General features: G+C 35.9%; 1 protein-coding gene across 1 annotated transcript in view; it reads left to right on the top strand.

Annotated features, from left to right (window-relative positions):
• The window catches only part of LOC116179410 (probable leucine-rich repeat receptor-like protein kinase At2g33170), a 320,289-nt gene that overhangs the window by 21,157 nt on the left and 293,282 nt on the right, over positions 1-5,850 (top strand). The window lies entirely within an intron of this gene.

Raw genomic sequence — 5,850 nt, 5'->3', positions numbered from 1 at the left:
TCTGCTGTGTTTACATTCAGAAAGTGCAGTTTTTTGAATTTGTAATCTTTTCTAAAATGCCGATTTCTAATCAAGAAGCATTTAATATGCTGGCGGCGATGGTTCGTGGTCGATTCGGATAACGCAAATAGAAAATGCGGGCAGCGATGGTCGCATTTTGAAAATACTCAAAATATATCGCCAGCATATCAAATGCTTCTTGGTTAGAAATCGGTATTTTAGAAAAGATTAAAAATTCAAAAAACTGCACTTTCTGAATGTAAACACAGCAGAATAATTTACAAATTACGGCTGTTATTACTTTATAATGCATCATGTTTCATTTGTTTAATTTTTCAAGGCCTACCTAAAAGTGTAGGGTGCTTTTCTTTCGCGCCATCGACAAATACCGGAAATACGAAAAAGTAAATTTAAGATACAAGTTAAGCATTTTTTTAATTAGGTAATTCATTAATCTCATTTTCCCAATATTTGAGGTTAGGAACGAAATTTTGAAAAACGGTTTTCACTGGCCTCTTTGGATGTTATTTGGCTATTTTTTCATAAAGAAAAAATCATATCATTCCATTTGATTTTTTTAGGATTTTGGGTCATAGTGTCGAAACTAGCCTCCTGGCGGAGAAGGATCAGTGACGGACCTATGGGGGGGCAGGTTGCCCCTCCAATACTTAACCAGTTGGCAATTTTGACAAGAGTTGGTAATTTTCATTACCAGTTGGCGAAGCCGCGAAAGTATCGTAAATGTAATAAATCGACTATTGAAGGAATGCAGAATTACGGCAAAATCTATAAAAAAGGACTCTTTAATAGGAACGTCACTTCCTTCTTCTTCAACACAAGGTTGGTATTTTGGTATTGCGTTTAATTAGTATTAGAGACCGAATATTGATATCCTACATTTTCTACATGATTTATTAGACTACCCGTTTGAGTTGGAAATTTTTACAGTTGAGTTGGCAAAATGTCATGTCTGCCCCCCCAATTTTTTTGTCTAGGTCCGTCCCTGAGAAGGATTCAACTAAATTAACTATATTTTGGTTGATTCTCATTTCCCAAGGAATGCTCTTTTCAACCATATCAAATTTGTTAAAATCGGTCAATCGGTTAAGAAGTTAAAGCAGGTTTTTGCAAAAACAATTGAACGCCCCACACCATCTTTGTTTTTGAAATAACTGAGTTTTTGTTTTTACGAAAATGATAGACAAACTGATTCTCTTTAAAAATGTGAAAACAATTTTTTAGTTTATTATGCGAAATGTACAGAAAATGCAATTTTAAAATTTTAGAATGGCAGTTACGCCCACTGTTAGTCATTTTTAGAACTTGAAAATATTTTCCAGCGATTCTTCATGACCGATTTACCCAATAATTTTTTTTTACCGCTAAGTCATATGACGAACGGTTCTAGAGATATGGCCGAGGAACAGTCTTATTGGGTCACCCGGTACATTAAAAGTATGTTCACTTATATGAGATCTGCAATTAAAATTTCGTTAATATCTTATTCGATATTATTTTCGTCTACCCTATTTGTTGAAACCAACTAAATAAAGAAAAACCCACCCTTCTACAAGGTCCATGTGCTGAGAACTCGAACCCACAGATGGACGGAATTAACGCAAGTATAAGCTGTATTATTCATAGAAAAAACGTTAAAAAGTTGAGGGTCCCAAAGAGATCTCTCTAAGGTAAGTCGCGAGTCAAAATCATGTAGGTACCCAACTTTTAATACCACAAACAGAATCCCCTCCGCATAGTGCTTTTTAGAGGTGCTGTCTTATTTGTTCTACACTACTCCGGTATTTACCTTACGAATTAGGAAAACTGTAGGAAAGCCTAATGAATGTTCCAAAACTGATCTGAGGAAAATCCCATCTCTGTCACAGTTTACCTCAGCTCAGGTTCGAACACCCGACCTCTAGCTATGTAGCTCAACGCTCTACCACTGAGCTACACAGTCGGTCATATCTATCCATGTAAGATAGAAAACAGGTAAAAACTTCCTATTTTAGATATTTTTATATAGAATCCAGTGGCGTAGTCAAAAAAAGTTTTGGACCACCATTTCAGAGATTTGACCCAAAGTTGGTAGTTTTCAAATGCCACATCCTGTATAGCGTAACGTCGTTTATTTTACATTCTTTTTCCTGATTACAGTGATGTATTTCAACGACACCTATATTTCTTTAACTATTTTTAAGTGGTAGGCCATGGATTCATGGAGATTTTGTGTTGTTTATTGTATCCATGGAAAGTCAATTCAAAATTGTGAAAAATATGATACAATATAAAATGATACAGAGTGAGCAACAAAGATTGAAGCGTGCCGCTTCAGCTAAATTGGCAATGTGCCGCTCATAGCATATGCTGATTTGATACAAGATACGAAATACGAATAGACGCACGTCACCGTGACAGCGCAGAACGTCATTTTCGTATACAACTCCATACAAAGAAGGTAGTTTTGATATTAATAGGAACAAGCGGTGATGACGCACGCTTCAATCATTGTTGCTCACATTGTATAAAAAAAAGTATAGGTTGTGCTTATATATCAATGTAATAGGAAAAAAAAATGCAAAAAATTGAGGTTAAGATATACAGGATGGTGCATTTAAAAAAATGCCAACATTGGGTCAAGTGTCAGAAACGGCGGTCCAAAAACTGTTTACGACTACGCCAAACTTTCCGCAATTGTTTAATAACTTCAACAAATTTCTTTCAAAGTTTCGTTCGAAAAGTTTAGGTCGCGCTGTATGAAAAATCAATATCTTGAGCGTCGTGCGGTCAAAATTACGATTTCTCATTTGATATTGGTTATATACAGGGTGTTACACGACCGTTCGAAAAAAAAAATCGGGTTGTAGAGGGCATCAAAACAAGCACTTTTTCCAAATAAACCGAGGGTCCAACGTATTTCGTTTGGGAGCCACCCCCCAAAGAGTGTTGAAATCTGCATTTCTTCTTTAATTTTTTTCTCAGCAACCATAAGAGTTACAAAGTCGGGTGGCATGTCTTTGAATAGGTTTTTGGGTGTGCTCTTTCCGATTTTGCAATTTTTTTTTCAAAATTCCTACCCCTAAAGGGCGCACCCCTAAACTAGTGTGCAAAAAAAAATTCTGATTTCGACGAAATTTGGTATCTGGGGGTTTTTTAACATGAAAATCACGAATCTGAAATTAGTTTTTGAAAATTCGAAAAAAAAAGTTCCACTGCAATTCTTGGCGGGAAAACGAAAATAGAGATAATTCCACGAAATTTGTTGTGTACATACTAAACGAGTTAAGGAACAAAACTGTCGAACAGTTTTTTAAAATAACTTTTCAAAGAAAAGTTATACTCATTTGAATGTTGGTCCTTCGGGTCGCGAAGTGTCCCAAGCCTACTAGTAAGCCATAATTTCGCATGTGTTGGTTGACAATGTCGCAAAAACAAAAGATTAACGGTTTGAGTCGATATTTTGTTATTTGGAATTAATTCGGTCATTAAATGATTAAAAAATTCGATGTATCGATTAAAACACCTACCAAGGTACATAAAAGCGCTGATCGATTATTTATTATCTAAATAAGGTAGGGGAAAAAGTCAAATCACTTTCCGTATGATACTTTTTCACTATGATCAAAAATTTTCATAATCTTAGGTTGAAAAATAACTTCCAAAAGAACACGCTCCTGGCTTACTAGTAGGCTTGGGACACTTCGCGACCCGAAGGACCAACATTCAAATGAGTATAACTTTTGTTTGAAAAGTTATTTAAAAAAACTGTTCGACAGTTTTGTTCCTTAACTCGTTTAGTATGTACACAACAAATTTCGTGGAATTATCTCTATTTTCGTTGTCCCGCCAAGAATTGCGGTGGAACTTTTTTTTTCGAATTTTCAAAAACTAATTTCAGATTCGTGATTTTCATGTTAAAAAACCCCCAGATACCAAATTTCGTCGAAATCAGAATTTTTTTNCAAAAGTTATACTCATTTGAATGTTGGTCCTTCGGGTCGCGAAGTGTCCCAAGCCTACTAGTAAGCCATAATTTTGCATGTGTTGGTTGACAATGTCGCAAAAACAAAAGATTAACGGTTTGAGTCGATATTTTGTTATTTGGAATTAATTCGGTCATTAAATGATTAAAAAATTCGATGTATCGATTAAAACACTTACCAAGGTATCTTAAAGCGCTGATCGATTATTTATTATCTAAATAAGGTAGGGGAAAAAGTCAAATCACTTTCCGTATGATACTTTTTCACTATGATCAAAAATTTTCATAATCTTAGGTTGAAAAATAACTTCCAAAAGAACACGCTCCTGGCTTACTAGTAGGCTTGGGACACTTCGCGACCCGAAGGACCAACATTCAAATGAGTATAACTTTTGTTTGAAAAGTTATTTTAAAAAACTGTTCGACAGTTTTGTTCCTTAACTCGTTTAGTATGTACACAACAATTTCGTGGAATTATCTCTATTTTCGTTGTCCCGCCAAGAATTGCAGTGGAACTTTTTTTTTCGAATTTTCAAAAACTAATTTCAGATTCGTGATTTTCATGTTAAAAAACCCCCAGATACCAAATTTAGTCGAAATCAGAATTTTTTTTTGCACCCTAGTTTAGGGGTGCGCCCTTTAGGGGTAGGAATTTTGAAAAAAAAATTGCAAAATCGGAAAGAGCATACCCAAAAAGCTATTCAAAGACATGCCACCCGACTTTGTAACTCTTATGGTTGCTGAGAAAAAAATTAAAGAAGAAATGCAGATTTCAACACTCTTTGGGGGGTGGCTCCCAAACGAAACACATTGGACCCTCGGTTTATTTGGAAAAAGTGCTTGTTTTGATGCCCTCTACAACCCGATTTTTTTTTTTCGAACGGTCGTGTAACACCCTGTATAGGTTATTTGTGTATAAGATTGTTTTTTAAATAGAGAACTTATATAAGCATTCTTAATGAAGCTACACAGATATATCGTATAAACTACATCCTTTGCAAATGCAAAGAATAAGTACAAACCGCAGTTACTCTGTGGGAATTGACGTCCTGCTTAAGTTAAACAATTACGCTTATATCGCCATTAATTACGACTTGCGTAATAAGAGTAGCGGTATTAAAAGCTGATGATATTTCTCTTTGATCCGTGTCTAGGTCGAGAAGAGGATATCGAAAATAAAATTGTTAAAAAGTAAACGCATACGGCCACCTGTTGCGCAATAGCAAAGAAAGATGCTCAAAACTCACAGGAGATCTGGTATATCAATGATGTGCTACACGCAAGATTTAAAAGCTGAGGAGGATAATGTAAGAGGCACTCCACAATAACTGTAGAATTACTTAGAGAAGAAACAAGAACCATCAATTGTTGTAGGCTGTTAGTGTCTTCATTCAATATCCATATTCCAATACCACTGTGTATGATCTATTTTTTAGCGCATTTTCCATGAAATGATCAGTGCAGGGGAGAAGGACACTGGCTTATTCTTCATGGTTCTCTAATTGAAAGGTCGCAAAGGGATCGGTTGTAATTCCCTTCCTTTTTGTAATTGGGAGGGGGGAGGGGCGGCTAAAAACTGGTATTATCCTTCATGGTATTCTAATGAAAAGTCTCAACAGCAGGAATTCATTTCATTCCTACTATCTTCGTACGAGAGTACACACAAAGGCAAAAAAGGACGTTCGGACGAGACATATCAATTGTAGACGTCAAAACTTTAAGTGCGAATATATCGCGAATGCGCGTGCGCAACCCAACTTTTGTATTTGCGCAATCCCAATTGTTTTATCTGCTAAGACAGTGGTTCTCAAACTTATTTCCATGGCGCCCCCTTTCATAAAACTAAAATTACTCACGCCCCCCCCCCC

Source organism: Photinus pyralis, unplaced genomic scaffold (assembly GCF_008802855.1).
Source record: "Photinus pyralis isolate 1611_PpyrPB1 unplaced genomic scaffold, Ppyr1.3 Ppyr1.4_LG8, whole genome shotgun sequence".
In the NCBI taxonomy this organism is placed as follows: Eukaryota; Metazoa; Arthropoda; class Insecta; order Coleoptera; family Lampyridae; genus Photinus; species Photinus pyralis.
This window is presented reverse-complemented; position numbering and strand designations above follow the sequence as displayed.